Consider the following 19320-nt stretch of genomic DNA (forward strand, 5'->3'; position numbering starts at 1 on the left):
TTATTTACTCTGACCTTTGGTCCCTGGGGTTCTGCATCCACCAATATGCAATACGTGTTCAGATGTGCTTGCCATTTTCATCGTCAGCACATTATGCAGAACTGAAATAAATTATTTTGCTAAACCATACTTTTAAACAGCATTGTATTGTTTTACCAAAGTTGATCCTCATGTATATAATTTTCTAACACATAGGTTAGAGCTTGGAAAAGTTGCTGTTTCAGACTAAGAATTGAATAATTTCTTAGTGTGAAGACATGCAAAGGAATTACATGCATTTTCTGTGCAAAATGGAGGTGATTCTAAACAAGTGCCTCTTTTCACAAATGGTTTTGTGGATGTATTTAATTTTCTTTCTTTCCCTAATAATTTCTTTCTACTAAGTAAAGGAATTAGTGGTGATTTCAGTCACCAATTACCTCCTGCCAAAATATGAATGAGCAGACTTCAGTGGGACCCCCTGGGTGGTTGGCAACTGAAATCACTGCTACTCTGCTCCATGTGGCTTCAGGAGGGCACAGCAGGATCTCCCCGCCCAGCTCTAGCAACACCCCCCTCCCCACACACACAATCTTCCAGAGAGGCTGTCCCCTCTCTCCCACCTTTTTCACGGGCGCGGCTTGTTGGAACAAGGGAGAGGGCCTTCTCTGTCGTGGTTTTGGAATTCCCTCTCTAGGGAGATTAGACAAGCTCCTACCCTGTCCTTCTTTAGAAAACAGCTAAAGACATGGCTTTTCCAATGTGCATTCAAATAATCAATCCCTTGTTAGATCCCTCCTATAGAAATATCGCTCCTCTGCACTTTATTCCGCCCTGGTATTAGAAACAACTTACTCCCTTCCCCCACCCCATATTCTCCTAGATAATTTTTCAGCACGTTGTCCAGGCACTTTATTAAAGTCCTTGCAATTATATACTTTTGCACTTTTCGACTTGACCTCCCCCATTCTACTCATTAGTGGTGATGTATCTTGTTTTATCATTTTATCATTATACCTTGTTGTTGTTGTGTTGCATTGTACAACTGTGTTTTTAATTTGTTTTATCATATTTGACTTGTTTTGTTGATACTGTTTATTTATGTTTTTAACTTTGTTCACATTTTGTTTTGGGCCTGGCCCCATGGTAGCCGCCCCGAGTCCCTTCAGGGAGATGGTGGCGGGATAGAAAAAAGTTATTATTATTATTATTATTATTATTATTATTATTATTATTATTATTATTGTATATAGCAAACAAGATAGATATGTTGGATTTCATTTCACAAAATCACAAGTCAAACACTTCCCAAGTGTCTAGGACTGTGTGATGTATTTTCGGATGATGCGCGCAGATCCCAGTAGGGTGGCCTTTTGCAGTTGGCAGATTGTAATTTTGTCAATGTCTATTGTTTCCAAATGCCGGCTGAGATCTTTTGGCACGGCACCCAGTGTGCCCATCACCACCGGGACCACCTGCACTGGTTTCTGCCAGAGTCTTCGAAGTTCAATCTTGAGGTCCTGATAGTGGCTGAGTTTTTCCTGTTGTTTTTCGTCAATGCGACTGTCACCTGGTATGGCAACATCAATGATCCAAATCTTTTTCTTTTCCACAACTGTGATGTCTGGTGTGTTGTGTTCCAGAACTTTGTCAGTCTGGATTTGGAAGTCCCACAGTATCTTTGCATGTTCATTTTCCAATACTTTTGCAGGTTTGTGATCCCACCAGTTCTTTATTGCTGGGAGGTGGTACTTGAGGCATAAGTTCCAATGAATCATTTGGGCCACATAGTTGTGCCTCTGTTTGTAGTCTGTCTGTGAAATTTTCTTACAGCAGCTGAGGATGTGATCAATGGTTTCGTCGGTTTTCTTGCACAGTCTGCATTTTGGGTCATCAGCTGATTTTTCGATCTTGGCTTTAATTGCATTTGTTCTGATGGCTTGCTCCTGGGCTGTAAGGATCAGGCCTTCTGTCTTTTTCTTCAGTGTCCCATTCATGAGCCATTATTTGAAACACAACAAGATGAGTCCACAGCAGACACTGTTGTATTGGATCCCATGTCAGACACTTCCCAAGTGTCTAGGACTGTGTGATGTATCGGTGAATAATTCATGCAGATCCCAGTAAGGTGGCCTTCTGCAGCTGGCAGATGGTAATTTTGTCAGCACCGATTGTGTTTAAGTGCAGGCTTAGGTCTTTAGGCACTGCACCCAATGTGCTGATCACCACTGGGACCACCTTGACTGGCTTGTGCCAGAGTCTTTGCAATTTGATCTTTAAATCTTCATATCGTGTCAGCTTTTCCAGTTGTTTCTCTTCAATCCTGCTGTCACCTGGGATTTCAACATCGACAATCCATACTTTGTTTTTTAACATGATCGTGAGTTCAGGAGTATTGTGCTCCAAAACTCTGTCTGAATTCGGAAATCCCAGAGTAGCTTGACATGTTCATTCTCTGTAACTTTTTCCGGCTTGTATTATTATTATTATTATTATTATTATTATTATTATTATTATTATTATTATTATTATCAAATCATCTTAAAGGCCGGGTGAACAAACCTAAGATGCTCCAGATGTGAGAAGTGGATAAACCACTGTTTTCTGAAAGAAGAAAGACATTCTTTAATGTTAAGTGTTTCCCCACTTCCTTTGCCTCCTGCTAGTACTTCTAGTGATTGGGAGTAAAGGAGGAAAATAATTCATTCTGTATTATCAAGTTTTTCCTTCTCCTATGAGTGAATGTGATAAACTTGAAAATAATAACAATGGGCCATTTCATCTCTAGATAAAATAATTTCCTTGTGCTATCATTTAACTTGGGAGTAGTGTTTGACTAACGTACAGGAGTAAGATAACATGAATGCCTTTGCAAATAACGTGCCAGGCCAGATCTATGTTTCATTCATGCCTGCTGTAATATGATACATGCTTCAAATGTGAGTATATTAAATGAGGCAGTTTTGGGGGGTTTCTTTCTTTCTTGAAATTTTGAAGTGGGATAGACAAAGAATGTTTTGTGTAAATGAATGAAAATGAATGCAAGAACAGAAGCCATATCATGAGAGGATATAGCTTCACTTCATGCTCCTAACAATGAAATCAAATTATTTCCACTGTTCAAAGTTCATACAATACAACTAGTTAAGGTAATAGACCTCTTAGTTTTATTTCAATGCTATTTGGGGGCCAATACAGTTAAATGAAAAATAATCAGAATATAATGGGGCATCTTTTAAAAACTTGCATCTGAAAAGAATTCAAAGACTTAAAGGTAAAGGTTTCCCCTGACGTTAAGTCCAGTCATGTCTGACTCTGGGGGTTGGTGCTCATCTCAATTTCTAAGCCGAAGAGCTGGCATTGTCTGTAGACACCTCCAAGGTCATGTGGTCGGCATGACTGCATGGAGCGCCGTTACCTTCCCGCCGGAGCGATACCTATTGATCTACTCACATTGGCATATTTTCGAACTGCTAGGTTGGCAGAAGCTGAAGCTAACAGCGGGTGCTCATTCCGCTCCCGGGATTTGAACCTGGGACCTTTTGGTCTGCAAGTTCAGCAGCTCAGTGATTTAACACACTTCGCCACTGGGGCTCCTACAAAGACTTAATCTGGGTGTGCCGTCCGCCGGACAATAAAAAACTATAAAACTGAAACGTGCCGTCCTTTATCCGGGCGAACTGCAAATCCCTATAAGCTGTCCTAAAATATTGAACGACTGAGTCTGGAGAACTTCAAAAAAGGATGTTTATTCATACAAGGTTGTAAACCTGGCACAGATCTTAAAGTTGCAGAAAATGAAACAAATTTCTATAGGTTTTAGGTACAGAATTATCCCTGGTTCCAGAAAGCAAAGGTGATTATAAAACCACTATACCCTAATCACGCTGCCTATATTAGAAGGAGAAACTCTTTCCTTCCCTATCTTTACAGCAAAGATTAGTTCTAGAAGCGACAGAATAACCCTGCTCCTCCAACTAGATTTCCTATTCCAGATCAATATAATTCAATACTTATCTAATTTGGATAGGCTTAGATTGGCCTGGTTTTGAGGATGATTTGTCCCAGTTAGCCTTGCACAGCTCCAGCACGTTGGAAGACTATAGCCAGAATGAAGCTCCAAAATGGAGACTAGACCCTGGTAAAAAGGGCGGTCCTAAGATGTTGCATTCTTTGACCAATCACTGCAAAGAAAACTGCAGCCAGCTCTTGCAGATTCCAAGCCATTTTTCCTAGGCTTTTGCAGCCAGAGGCTCAAACAAAATGTAAAGGAGGGAAAACAAACAAACGACCAATAGGTAAGGCAAACCATCGTCCTGGGGGACGGAACACTCCCCGCTAAATTCCCAGGATATGGGAATTTACCAATCAAAAACATACAAACACCTTTGTATACACAACAATACAAACACTAGAACTTTAAACATCTCCAATAAGCAACACGAGGTCACTAATTGGTCTGTCCAAAATGGACACTTTGCCTCTGTTGCAAGTCTTTAATTGAACTTTCCTGACCTTACCGTCCGGGCAAGGAAAGGTCTTTAATACAATGCCCATGGGCCATGCATGGCGGGGCAAGTCTTTGTCCTTTAACAACACAACGTTGTTAACCTCAATGTTGTCCTGTGGGCTTTGCCAGATTCTTCTAGCTTGAAGCTGGCTTAAGTATTCGGCCTTCCACCTCTTCCTGAAGTGGTTGGCTAAGGTCTGCACATGCAAAATTGGTGCCACAGTCCGATCGAATTGACTTAATTGGCCCTCTGAGGGCTATGAACCTTTTCAATGCATTTAAAAATGATGAAGTGTCCATCCCTTCTATGACTTCTATATGGACAGCTCGTATTACTAAACAAGTAAACAAAACTGCCCACCTCTTGTTATTTACAACACCACCCCTGGTTTTCCTAGTGACAACCTCCCAAGGACCAAACACATCGATTCCCACATGGGAAAAGGGTGGGTCTGTCAAAGTCCTATCCTGAGGTAGTTCTGCCATCAACTGACTTTGACAGTTTCGCCTAAGGCGCCTGCATTTAACACATTTGAAAATACAACTGTTGACCAACCTTTTGGCATTAACTACCCACAGACCTTCATTTCTAAGGGCTGCCTCAGTTAGAGTTCTACCCTGATGATGGATCCTTTCATGGTGATGCCGAACGAGCAGCAATGCAGTGTGACTATTAGGGGGTATGATGATGGGGTTTTTTATGCACGCCTTGAGTTTAGCTTTGGCTAACCTTCCTCCAACTATCAAAATACCCTCCTTGTCTAGAAATGGGTTTAACTCATTTAGAAGACTTTGATTAGGGATGTTGAGCCCTTGCTCTAGCCTAGCTATTTCCTGCTTGAAAGCAGATCTCTGTACTGACTTGAATATGACGCTCTTAGCCTTTATCATATCCTGGACCTGTAAAGGCTCACTATCTTTGCAAGCTAAACGATGTATAAGCCTAGCAATTGCTCTAAGAAGACTGTGCCACTCCGAAAAACATTCAAAACGGTGTGGTTCCAGGCAAGATCTTTGGCCCATCTTTATTTCTGTGGTTGATTTGCAGGCTTTCACCTCTGCACTTCGTGAGACTTGAGCATTCATAATGTCCGAAAACCTTTGCTCATCTTTCGAGAGCGCTGTGGCTTCGTCTCTCTCAGAGACTTTGAAGATGGAGGAATACTCTGGAGTTATTGCTTGGCAGTAGACTGAGATGTGACTTAGGCAACTGCGCACAAGTGTAGGACGTCCACCTTTAAGCACCTGTGCTTGATTGGAGTTCAACGACGATGGTGGGTGCATCTTGTTTATGCACACTGGGCCTATGACTGTCCAGCCTAATGGCAATTGTTGTGCGATAGGTGCACCTGGAGGTCCTTTAACTTGGTCGTTCACACAGAACAAGCTCGGGCAGTCCGAGCCAAGCAAAAGGGCAATGTCCACATCTGGCCGAAAGGCTGGTATAGCATTCTTTAACCGTCGCAAATGTGGATGAGCCTCCACAACTTCTCTGGTGACAATCTGCCTTTTGTTCCGGGGAATAGAGGAACACTCAATCAGGTCTGGCAACTTGAACTGTCTCTTCTGGTCGCAAGAGGAGACAACGAAGCCAGATGCTATGCGACCCTGCAACTTCTTTTTTCCTGCACACGTAGTCATAGTGTAGTCGACCATCTTGGTTTTAAGGTCAAACATGCGGAAGAACTCTGGAGTAGCCAGGGAGGCGTCGCTCTGTGAATCCAGGGCCACATAGAGTCTCTTTCTAAGCCAAGGGCTCTTGGCTGGATATACATCCGCTAGGCAGATAGGATGACAAACTCTGTACTGGTGCGAGTCAGAACACAGCTCTGTACAGGCGACTGCTGAAACCTCCACCTGCATCTCTGGTACGACTGGCTTGTCGGTGTCTTCGACTGCTGACTTTTCTTTTGGTGAAACGTTCCCTTTGGGGTGGGAGATGACACTGGAGTTGTGCATTGCGGTGCAATGCTTGAGGCTGTTGCATTTCTCACACTTGACGTTTTCTTTGCAGTTGGACGCAAAGTGTGGAGTTGCTCCACAGCATCTAAAGCAGATTCCCTGCTTTTGAACTAGCTGTTGCCTTTCTTTGTATGACTTTCTACTAAACTCCCTGCAGTTGGCCAAGCTGTGAGGCTTTTGGTGGATAGGGCAAAGCAACTCTTTTACCTCCGACCTGGGTTCATCAGTCTTGTGTTGAGTTTCGACTGCCTTTACGCTGACAGGTCTATTGGCCTCTCTAGGTGGTTTTTTCTCCACTTTAGGTGCCTTCTCTGGCTGGGTCCCTTGGTATAAGGTGGGGAGGCCCGTCTGCGGATCATTCCTTTCTCTGGCCGCCCTGGTGATGAACTGGACCAAATGAGAAAATGGAGGGTATGCCTGGGAGTGGGCCTCCTTGTAGTTGAAGACCTCCTGTCCCCAGCGTTCTTGCAAAGTGAAGGGCAGCTTGGTCAAGATCTGCCTCTGGGACAGGTGCTGATCGAGGCACTTCAAACCGGGCAGTTCTGGATTCTCCTTGGCCGACTCTAATTCCGTAAGGAGATCGCTGAGGTCCCACAAGAGTTTGAAGTCTTTGAGTTTCAAAGCTGGGAACCTTTGGAGTTTGTCCATAAGAGATGCTTCAATCTCTGTGCTGGCCCCATACCTCTGCTGCAACCTGGCCCAGGCCTTTTCCAGGGCTTTGTCGGGATCGGCTACGTGGGCTGCGTAGATCTTCTTAACTTGTGAGGATGAGGCTGGGCCCAACCATGCAGCCAGAAGAGTCAGTTCTTCCTCAGGCAATAACTTTAAGTCTCTGATTGCTCTCTGGAAGGTGGCCTTCCAGAGAAGAAATTCCTCAGGCTTGTCCGAAAACTTTTCGACACCCTTGTCCTTAAGATCTCTTCTGGGGCTTCTGATGATGGAGACAAGCTGGGACTCTGGCGTCGAAGGGAACAATTGAGGAGTTTGCTGTTGTGGAGTGGACTCCCACCGTGCACCTTGCGTCAACCTTTGGCCTCTTGGAGGGATGACATCGACCACTGACGAATCGGTGGCTCCCTGTGCAGCTGTCTGTAAGGGCCAACTAGCACTTGGCCTTGAGGCCCTGATTGACTGACCTAGGGATTTAGCAGGAGGCACAGGTAGCTCGGGCAAGGGTGAGCTCCCCGCTATGACGCTCTGCTCTGCAGGAAACTCAAAAGTGACTTTGGGGCCCTGCTCTGGGTAAGGAGAGAAGTCTTCCTGTTCCTCATCCGAAAACTGGCTGTTTAAGCTATTAAGATGCACAAGCACCTTGGAAGAAGGGTCCTGCTTCGGCAACTGACTTACATTTTCTTCTGTGAGTGGCTCAATTAGGGCCTTGGCCAAAGTCTCAGCCCTTACCTTTTTGGCAGTAGCATCCATCCTTATTCTAAGCATTTCTATTTCACCTTGCCTTTGGGCCTGTTCCATTTGCATTTCACTTTGTCTACGGGCCTGTTCTATTTGCATTTCGCTTTGTCTACGGGCCTGTTCTATTTGCAGTTCGCTTTGTCTACGGGCCTGTTCTATTTGCAGTCGTTGCTCTTCTTCTTTAAAGGGAAGGGTGAGATCAGCTGCCTTAGCATCAGCTTCCGCCCCCGCTACCTTGCTCTTTAGCTCCAGACGTGCAGCCTCCTTAATGTGCAAGGCAGCTAGGGAAGAGATGGCACTCCCAGCAGCAGAAGACTTGCTAGAGTGGCTATGTTTAGATGATGCACACTCCCTTAGTTTAGATACCTGGCTAGAGCGGTTGGACTTAAGACTAAGTGCCACAGCAGGTGATTTTAAAAGATTGGTCTCATGGCTGCTTAAGGAAGACTGATTTCCTTTTGGCTCAGACCTTAGATTAACAGATGGAGAACTAAATTCCAAGGCATCTAGAATTGCCCTCACCTTATTTTCTTTCTCATTAGTGTCAGCTAAGACACTCACTATTTCTAACTCTGAATCCTTGGCGTTAATGCGCTCGAGGACCTGGACTATCTTAGACACCAAACCCCTCCAAATACCGAAGGTCTCTTCAAGGTCTGTCTGTAATATGGATGGCACCCTTGTAATACCCAAGCTCTCAATTCTGTCCATCAATGTTACAATTCGCTCCCATGCCGAACCTAACCTCACATGGAGGAGCTCCTTTTCATCTATTAGATGGGCTAGCATCTTGGCTGAAGGGTGCTTTATCCTTTGGGGCCTTTCATTCCTACTTTCAGCCTCAGAAGGAGGTATACCATCTGTATCATCTTGAAATTGCATAGACATTATGTATCCTTAATAGCAAGTAAATTTACAACAAAGGCAAATACAACATACCAGCAAGTAAATTTACAATAAAAGCAAATGCAATATATAATACAATGCACAACACTTAACCATAGCAATATATATCACTAAGTAACTATACTTTACAAAGATTGTGACCTTTGGCGCCAGATTTTAGTGGGCAAGCTGCAAAATGCCAACTGACAGCAACTTGCCACTTGATACCTCCCTTGCCCGAGTGACGTAAACTGCCAAAATGGCGACTTCGCCAAATTTTCAAGCACCTCGTGCTCTGCGGCTCGAGGCCTGCCGCCGAAGGAGCACCGAGGCTGGCTTTGGAAAGGAGGAGAGAAAAGACGCCTCCTCCCCGCTGTGAAGGGAGGTCACCACCGCAGGACGATGAAGCAGGTCACCACCGCAGGATGATGAGGCAGGTCACCACCGCAGGACGATGAGGCAGGTCACCACCGCAGGACGATGAGGCAGGTCACCACCGCCAGGCGATGAGGCAGGTCACCACCGCAGGACGATGAGGCAGGTCACCACCGCAGGACGATGAGGCAGGTCGAAGCCGGCCGAGTGCTCCGGCCGAACTCGCAGCAGCGTTGCCAGGCCTGTCCAGGTTCTAGCCTGGTTCTGGTGGGCTTCACGCCTCAGAGCCAGCCAAAGAACTGTCGCTGGTGCTCCGCGGCTCGAGGTCTACCGCCGAGGGAGCCCTGGACGTTGCTGGGAACTGCACAGCCTGTGCAAACCCAGAAAGCCACTGGGCCACGTGCGCACACGCGAGCCAAATAGCAAGGAAATAGAGCCCCACTATTTGACTCCTTCAGGTCTGAGAGCCGGCTCCACTGCCTCAGACGCTGGTAGAGTCTTTAGGTATGCAGACTGAGCTCAGGCGGAAAAGCCGCGGCCTAAACTAAACTTCCTAAACTATAAAAAACTATAAGCCGTGCAAGCTAGCTCAAGCGGAAAAACCGCTGATCTACCTCAAAACTGTGCCGTCCGCCGGACAATAAAAAACTATAAAACTGAAACGTGCCGTCCTTTATCCGGGCGAACTGCAAATCCCTATAAGCTGTCCTAAAATATTGAACGACTGAGTCTGGAGAACTTCAAAAAAGGATGTTTATTCATACAAGGTTGTAAACCTGGCACAGATCTTAAAGTTGCAGAAAATGAAACAAATTTCTATAGGTTTTAGGTACAGAATTATCCCTGGTTCCAGAAAGCAAAGGTGATTATAAAACCACTATACCCTAATCACGCTGCCTATATTAGAAGGAGAAACTCTTTCCTTCCCTATCTTTACAGCAAAGATTAGTTCTAGAAGCGACAGAATAACCCTGCTCCTCCAACTAGATTTCCTATTCCAGATCAATATAATTCAATACTTATCTAATTTGGATAGGCTTAGATTGGCCTGGTTTTGAGGATGATTTGTCCCAGTTAGCCTTGCACAGCTCCAGCACGTTGGAAGACTATAGCCAGAATGAAGCTCCAAAATGGAGACTAGACCCTGGTAAAAAGGGCGGTCCTAAGATGTTGCATTCTTTGACCAATCACTGCAAAGAAAACTGCAGCCAGCTCTTGCAGATTCCAAGCCATTTTTCCTAGGCTTTTGCAGCCAGAGGCTCAAACAAAATGTAAAGGAGGGAAAACAAACAAACGACCAATAGGTAAGGCAAACCATCGTCCTGGGGGACGGAACACTGGGTCTTTTAACTGAGAGAAAGAAGTTGGCTGCATAGTTTTCGTAGATTAGTCTATGAAATCGGCTTCAGATTCATTGCTTTAAAAAACATTCACAAACATCTACTAACTTCCACCTCACAACAGCAATTGGCTTCCAAATGAAAACTCTGCCAGTTTCTACCCATCAACATCTACGAACTTCTGTCAGGTCTGCTGGAAACCACTGTCTTATATCTTTTCCAGAGATTTTTGCTTCTTTCTTGGGCTGGCATCCCTGAATCCCATATTTTTCAACCTTATTGGAAATGGATATGACACTAGAGTGCTCCCTTTTTCTTTTTCTTTGAATGCCCTGATTAACCCGATTTTCCTCTCTTATATTTTCTGTTGGTAAATTGATCCCCTAGTATCAACTACCTATTGCTGGCATTAAGTTTCTTCCTCTGAAGATTGCTATTTTATTCTATTCAAAACTAAAAACGTGGATATGGGATCAAGCTTTTAGTCAGTAATCTTTTCAGTGAAATAAGTTAATACGGAATAGAGCAATGACAACTGGAACTGCCTCGGACTTTGATTTTGGATTATGGTACATGGTTTTTAATAATTGGTTTTATATTGAGTTTAGATGGTTTTAAGTTTTTGGTTTTAATATATAGGTTTACTTCATTTGTATGTATTTTTGTGCAGCATCTATTGTTGCCTAGTGTAAGCCACGCTGAGTTCCCTTCGGGGTGATAAGGGCAGGGTATAAATACAGCAAATGAATAATGAATAAATATTGCCAAACTCTTGTTAGCTATTAGCTAACATTGGTCAGACACATTAAAAGGAATTGGTGAAATCTCAAACCATAGCAACTAGAGGTATCAAAGTTGCAGGGACTTTAGTAATTGGCTGAAATTGAATGATGTCAACTATCTTTCAAAACAAAATAAAGTGTTATTATAAAATCAGGTCTTCATATTCTCATTTTGTCTTTAAGACTGTGAAATCCATTGTTTAAAAACCACACATGAATCCTATTGGCATGGGGACCATTCACACGAAACAATTATAGTGCTATGACTCCATGCTATGGCTGCACCCTAAGGATTCTTGTGAATTGAAGTTTGATGATATACTAAAGCTATCTGGCAGAAATTTCTAAATTATTATAAAACTAAAAACTCCAAGATTCTATAGAATGGATCCATGGCAGTTAAAGTAGAATCAACCTGCTATAATTGCATATAATTGCAAACCATTACAGGGTTTCAAGTCATCCCTTTCAGAAGACTCTTTTGCATAAGGCATGGTTAACAATTAGACAACAAATGGAAGAGAAACAGCCAAACTTCTCTTGAGTGTGCAAAGCTCAAGAGTAACTCATTGGATCTTTGCCTTTTGAATGAAGTCTACACTTTTCATTTTTGTAATTCAAATACAGTAGAGTCTCACTTATCCAACACTCGCTTATCCAACATTCTGGATGATCCAACACATTTTTGTAGTCAATGTTTTCAATATATTGTGATATTTTGATGCTCAATTCATAAATACAGTAATTGCTACATAGCATTACTGCGTATTGAACTACGTTTTCTGTCAAATTTGTTGTATAACGTAATGTTTTGGTGCTTAATTTGTAAAATCATAACCTAATTGGATGTTTAATAGGCTTTTCCTTAATGGCTCCTTATTATCCAACATATTCGCTTATCCAACATTCTGCCGGCCCGTTTGTGTTGGATAAGTGAGACTCTACTGTAGTTGAACTAGAGTTCGAATACAGTTGTCACCCCACATTTACGATTTTGACTTTTTATGGATTTAATTATTCATGGATTTAATTAAAGGTGTTTTCTCTACAAATCTCTTGGTCCTCCAGTGTGACTATATGGTCAACCTCTTCCTGTCATGCTCGAGGACCATGGGATTTCTAAACAACTGTCTAGAAATTTCTAAATCTCCAATGCAATTCTGTGGAAGTTGGCTATAGAATTGTGTCAGAAGACCTAGAAATTTCTGGAGAGATATTCTCTCAGGTTAAAAAATAGCAATGTCTATATTTATGATTTTCCACTTTAACGCATGTCCTGTGTCCCTATCCCCAGTGAATGTTCAGGACTGACTGTATTCAGGAATCTTCATGAGACATTCTGCAGATCTTACACATCAATAGGCCTTTAGCAATACTGGGATGTCTTCTCACTGACAATTTCGCTTTTATTTGCCCTTACAGTACAAACTATTATGCTAACACTGGGGGAGGGAGACTACACAACAACTAGCTTGATAATCTGGATCAACAAAAGACTACTGTGTTTAGTCCTATGCACTACAACCCAACACAACCATGAAAGAGTGAGTGCTCGCAATCCACCCAAAGACACAAAAACTATTCAAATATTTATATTTCTTAGACCAAAGCCAAAGTACAGTACAGAGTTTTAAAAACACACACACACACACACACACAAGGCAGACAATCTGCCATTAATTTGTTGTTTTACTTCCACATTTTTTTAATTCTACATCAAATAGTTGTTGTCATAATCTATCTATCCCCAGGGTCAAATCTCCTTTTATGTATTGATAGTATTCATCTATTATGGTGGGTTTATTCTCCCATATGATAATGTGTCACAACACATTAATGAGGGACAGATGCAGATCACAACTGCTGAACACAATACAATCTATAAAGTGTGTCATTAGAACAATGTCCTAACATTGGCATCACAAATCCCAGCAGGTGTCCTCAGAACAGAAAAATTATCTGTAATTATTATAAAGCATCTACAGCAGTCAGAGGACTTATAGGAAACTGATATTGGTACAAGTACGTACGTATGTATGTATGTATGTGTTTCCAAGTTGCCTGTCAATTTATAAGGACCCCATGAGCTTAATAGGGAGATTTTGCTCAGAGGAGATTTTGTCAATTTCTTCCTCTAAAATATAGCTTACAGCACCTGGTATTTATTGGTAGTCTTCCATCTAAGTACTAACCAGGGATGACTTTGCTTATCTTCCAAGAATAGACAGGATCTGGTGCCTTAGCACAGTAGGGAGCAGAGATACAAGCTTGCTCCAACTTCATTTTATATAAGGGTTACCATTTTACTGTGTCCGCTGAACTTGCTGACCAAAAGATCGGCAGTTCGAATCCGAGGAGCGGGATGAGCTCCCGCTGTTAACCCCAGCTTCTGCCCACCTAGCAGTTTGAAAACATGCAAATGTGAGTAGATCAATAGGTACCGCTCTGGCGGGAAGGTAATGGCACTCCATGCAGTCATGCCGGCCACATGACCTTGGAGGCGTCTACGGACAACGCCGGCTCTTCGGCTTAGAAATGGAGATAAGCACCAACCTCCAGATTCGGACATGACTAGACTTAATGTCAGGGGAAACCTTTACCTTTATACAATGTGACCTCAGCATCCGTGGATTTTGGTTTTTACTGAGGTTCTGGAACCAAGCTAAGGGTCCACTATAATGACATTTGTTTTATTTTAGTCGCTTTTATGTAATTTTCTTTTCAACTTCTAATATGATGTAGTTGCGCTTCCTTGCATTCCCTCTTTTTCATGCTCTCCTCATTATACCATTATTTGGATCAGTTTTATTTCCTTGTCCTATACACATTGGTTGTTTCACATTTCATGTTCACACTTGTTTCATGATTCATTTTCTTTTTTGCTCAGTCTCTTTTATGTGGTGTCCTGTTTTGGGGAAGGGTAGTTCTCAAACTCCTTTGGTTTAGTTGTCAAAGTTGCCAGTGTTTATTCAGATCCTCATTGCCTGTTTAAAAAATGGTCTGATTGCCTTTATTCTGTTCAAAATAACAGTTTTTCCAACAGGACTCCCTTTTCCCCATGCTTCCTGTACCCGAGGCAAAGATTGTGAACTTTTTAATCTTGCTTGTAATTATCAACACTTCTTTTCTTTCTTGTTGTTGTTCTTTCTCCTTTCTCCTACAAATCTCACAACCATATATCGGCTGCCTGATTTCATCTGTCTGAATAAAAGTCCCAGGTAATTCTGTTTCTTCTTTACTTGTCACAATTATAAGTGAAGCTGACCTGTCTCTTTTCATCTCTTTGTCTCCCCCTCCCTTACTCCACTGGTTTCATTTTATCACTCCTTATCAGTCTACCAGATCTCGTCTGGATTGTTCTGTTTCTCCTCCCTTTGATTTTACATCATCACGTCCTCAGTTATTCTATTCTAATCACATGTCTTCAATTTTCCTTTTTGATTAGATCTCCTTTTTTGATGTTTCATCACTGGATTTTGATTTATTTCGGATTTCATTTGTCTGCTAGTGCTTGTTTTTGCTTCTGCTTCAGCAGACTTTATTTCTTCTCTCTCTTTCTTCTCTCCTTCTGTTCTTTATAACTGTGGGCTATTTTACACTACGTAAATATAGTACTATCATTCTGCTTTGACTGTCATAGTTGCAGTTTAAGGAGAGCCCTTTGGAATCCTCAGCCAGAGACTTTTGGTGCCTCACCAAACTACAAATCCTGGGTTTTCATAGGATGTAGCCATGTATCATATTGTTCTAATTCTGCTGTGAAAAACTCCTTTGCCTTTTTTGTCCTTGTGCCTCCTCCTGACCTAAACTATTCCCTACATCAGGGGTCCCCAAACTAAGGCCCATGGGCCGGATATGGCCCTCCAAGGTCATTTACCTGGCCCTTGCCCTCAGTTTTAGATGTAGACTCGCTCAAAGTCTGAAATGACTTGAAGGCACACAACAACAACAATCCTAATCTCATTGACTATCTCATTGGCCAGAAGCAGGCCCACACTTCCCATTGAAATCCTGATAGGTTTATGTTGGTTAAAATTGTTTTTATTTTTAAATATTGTATTGTTCTTTCATTGTTGTTGTTGTGGGGGTTTTTTTGCACTACAAATAAGACATGAGCAGTGTGCATAGGAAATTTATTCATATTTTTTTTCAAATGATAATTCAGCCCCTCAACAGTCTGAGGGATTGTGGACCGGCCCACTGCTTAAAACGTTTGAGGACCCCTGCCCTACATTATCCTGATATTTGTCATTTCAGATTTTTTCACCACCATCCTCCCCCTGCTTTTTTCAGGTTTGCTGTTATTGCCAAATAAATTATTTAGGATCTCCCAATTTTTATTTAATTTAAACCCTGCCTTCCTCCCTAAACAGGATTCAAGGAATCCTATTTATTGCGTTGTTTTGTATCTCCAGTTCCCAAGTTATTTGTCATTTCTTTGCATCTTCTTTTTTTTCATTCTGCAATTCTTGCTCTCTGCTCTGGGAGACTCAGTTTATAAATGATTTACCACTTTTCAGCTGTAGACCAGGACTTTTTCTTGCTCTTCTTGTTGCTGTTGTCTGAGAATGCATTTCATGGAAATGCTTTCTAATTTGGGCTGCTATCTTTTGTTAATCTGGCTGCTGTTTGGGCTATTTTTTTAAAAAAAATGGCTGCTGGTGATTAATTGCAAATTAAAGGTTTTTATTGTTTATTTAGTTTTATTCTTTTCTTCCTGAATTGTAACCTGGGTGGGGGGCGGTGGCACTACAGGGATAGAAGCTGTGGGATAAAAACCATTTCAAATTAACAAACAAATATATAATGAATCAAAAAGGATCTTAAGCACTTCAAAAAGGTTTAAATATTATGACAACATTCATATTATACAATATACCTTTGATGATATTAGATCCTTAATTTGTGGAGTTAATCATTAATTTTTTGTTCTCCTTTTTATTTGCTTTCTGACATTATTGAACATCATTCAAGTTAGATACAATCTGTCATTGCTTCACATTCTCCTATATCGAACATTGATTTTAAAGACATTATTGCTGCTGTTATCCTCATACAATCAATATGTTTTTATTTTCATATTCATTTCTTTAAACCCAGTGCTTTCTCTAATCATTCACCACAAGACATACTTACATTACTAATTGCCAGCTTTTTGAATATGCCTGGTGTCTATTGTTTACTATTGTGTGTTCATTTGAATGTTTCTGGTTTTCACAGACAAAATATTTTGGTTCCTCTTTCACCACTTTTTTCTTACACCTTGTCATGTCTCTTTTTCCTCTCCTTGTTCTGTTTGGATGTCCTGGGCTGCAGTCGATCGTTTGAAGATTTACACTTCATAAGCACAATGCTGGATCTTGGCCACTGGGATTTACATTAAGTGCTAATTTATCAAGTTCTTTTTGATCCGACAGGCTTGCTCTAGTAAGGACTAACAGTTGGATGTTGCCCTTGCAGCTACCATGGTTGGGAGGAAATGGACACATTTGGATTTCTATTCTGGAAAGGGAGCAGAACTACTCTTGTGTATCAACCAGGTTTTCAGGCTTGCATCACACTATAGGAAAATGGGGAACGGAGACAGTGAGTATTGGATACTGTCTTACACAACTGTGCAAAGATTACAACTGCTGGTATAACCAGGAATAACCAGTGTAATGCCACAACACAGCCTACCAGTGAGTCTAATGTCTTGCCATTTTGATTTTGACAACATTTAATTCACTTAATAACACTATTTAGTTCATATTTAATCTTAGATGCCTTCTTCCCATTGAACTTCTAGTGAGTCATTCTTCTCAGTCTTTAAATGTAGCTCCTATTATTGTTTTTATTTCCCCTCCTTGAATTCATCATCCTTTGTGTTAAAAATTATTTGTCTAATCTGTAGATTCCCCTCAACCCCCCCCCCCAAGGCTGAAGTACCTCTGTATTTGGTCAGATTAACTAAAAGAATCCTATTAATGCTTGGAAGTTAGTCTCACAGTGTTTAGTTGATCTCTGAATGAGTATGTTCAGAATTGCAGCCTCTATATACAGTACTCAAAGAGTGTAGCCCATTGCTTGTTATTGTGTTGGACATAAAACTTTATTTCTATTCAATTCTTGGGAGCTATAGTGACACAATGGGTTAAACCCTTGTGCCGGCCAAACTGCTGACCTGAAGACCTGAAGGTCGGCGGTTCGAATCTGCAAGATAGGGTGAGCTCCTGTCTGTCAGCCCCAGTTTCCCATGCAGGGACATGAGAGACATGTGGTAACACATCTGGGCGTCCCCTGGGTAACGTCTTTGTAGATGGCCGATTCTCTCACACCAGAAGTGATTTGCAGTATATTCTCAATTTGCTTCTGACACGGAAAAAAATCCCACCCTATCTCCCCGTGGGGACTTAGGGCGGTTCACAACATAAAAGGCAAACATTCAATACCGTAAAATACAACAGTAGACTAAAACAATTCAAAATAAACAAAACAGAGCATTCAACAATAAAGCAGATCAAATGAAAACAACAATAATAAATTATACAATTTTAACAAACAATTAACATATGGACGTAAACAATATGGACAATTCTATGTATATTTACAAAAGCCCATGGAAAGCAATAGGATAGATCCAACTTTACAGCAGATTCATTGAAATCAATAGTTATGATTTCCCATTGATGAAGTCTGACTATAACCCAATGTATTAAGTGGTCATAGCTTTGTTGGAGTATAGCCATTCAACTTTAAAATTAAAGCAGTGCACCATCCCAATGGGATATTCTAAACCTTTTGAAAAAGCACAAGCAGACATCTTTCAATTAATTTAATTTTTTCCTCTCTGCTCAAGCTTAAAACATAGGTAAAGCATGGGTGGGATAGAGTAATAATAACAGTCCTCTTTAGCCCCATCATTTCAGGATGAACTGTAAGGTAAAATATGCTTTTTTATATATATAATATATATATATGCTTTTTGCCTTTGGGTTGAAAGAGATTTCCCATCCTTGCTGTACAGGCTAAACTTCGTATGCATGGCAACATGCCTTTCTGTTAATAATAAACAAATATCGTATTTGCATTAGGTACTGAAATATCTATGTTTTCCCAAGCTTTCAGACAGCAGATATGAAGTTGCCATGGCTTTGTCCCTTCTGTTTACAAGCCACTTGTAATAAATATCTCCCACATTCAGAAAACATAATTGGCCAATATAGGTGACACCATTCAGGTTCAGCTGATAGCAATCCCTGGTCTCTCAACAGTTTCCAGAAATAGCAAGGTAAAATACAGGAACAAATATACAACCACAGTGGTCTTCCCTTCCTCCTCCCTGCCCCCCAACCTCATTTTTAGCAGTGTCTTTCACTGCTCTAAAGCACACTGTTCCATATATATTTGTCTCATTAATACTGATAAATGGGCTAAGAAACTTGGTTTCCCTCTGTGAAACAGGCTGAGCGTTGATAAGATTAGACAGCTTTACAGCTAACCCTTGAGGAATGGGGGCGGGGAAGAGAGAAGATGAGACAGGAATGGCCTGGAAAGTGGAAGCACATTTTGTGCAGGGTCACTGGGACGGATGGGGGAGAGCTGTGAGATCACTCTAATTGTAATGGTCTTTATTCTAGAATATCTCAGTTCCCTGTAACATAACAGAGGTCCCTTGCTAATAACCACAGTGGCTTTACTTCTTGCACAGGGCTGAGATTCTGCATTGGGAAACGGATGTAACGGATGTCGGGCAGGTAGCTATGTGATGCCAAAGGCATTCATCGGGATCTCTGGTGTCTTTGGGAGGTCTATCCAGATTTCATTGTTGTAGCACATAATGCTTCAGGTTGTTATTACCGTTATTATTACCTCTAGTCATAGCCCACATTTTCCGCAAGACTGTGACATTTTCAATCAATTTGTGCGGTGTTAACTTTAAACAATAAAATCAATTAAGAGCACTGAAAACATACTAAGTAGAGTTATTTTGTCCACAAGTATTGGCAGGCACATGCATGTTGCCTATGTCATTGCTGTATCCAAATACAGTGGTTTGTCCATGCTTGACGTTTTGGAACTAGAAATTGTGTATATA

Source organism: Anolis carolinensis, chromosome 1, assembly GCF_035594765.1.
Source record: "Anolis carolinensis isolate JA03-04 chromosome 1, rAnoCar3.1.pri, whole genome shotgun sequence".
Taxonomy (NCBI): Eukaryota; Metazoa; Chordata; class Lepidosauria; order Squamata; family Dactyloidae; genus Anolis; species Anolis carolinensis.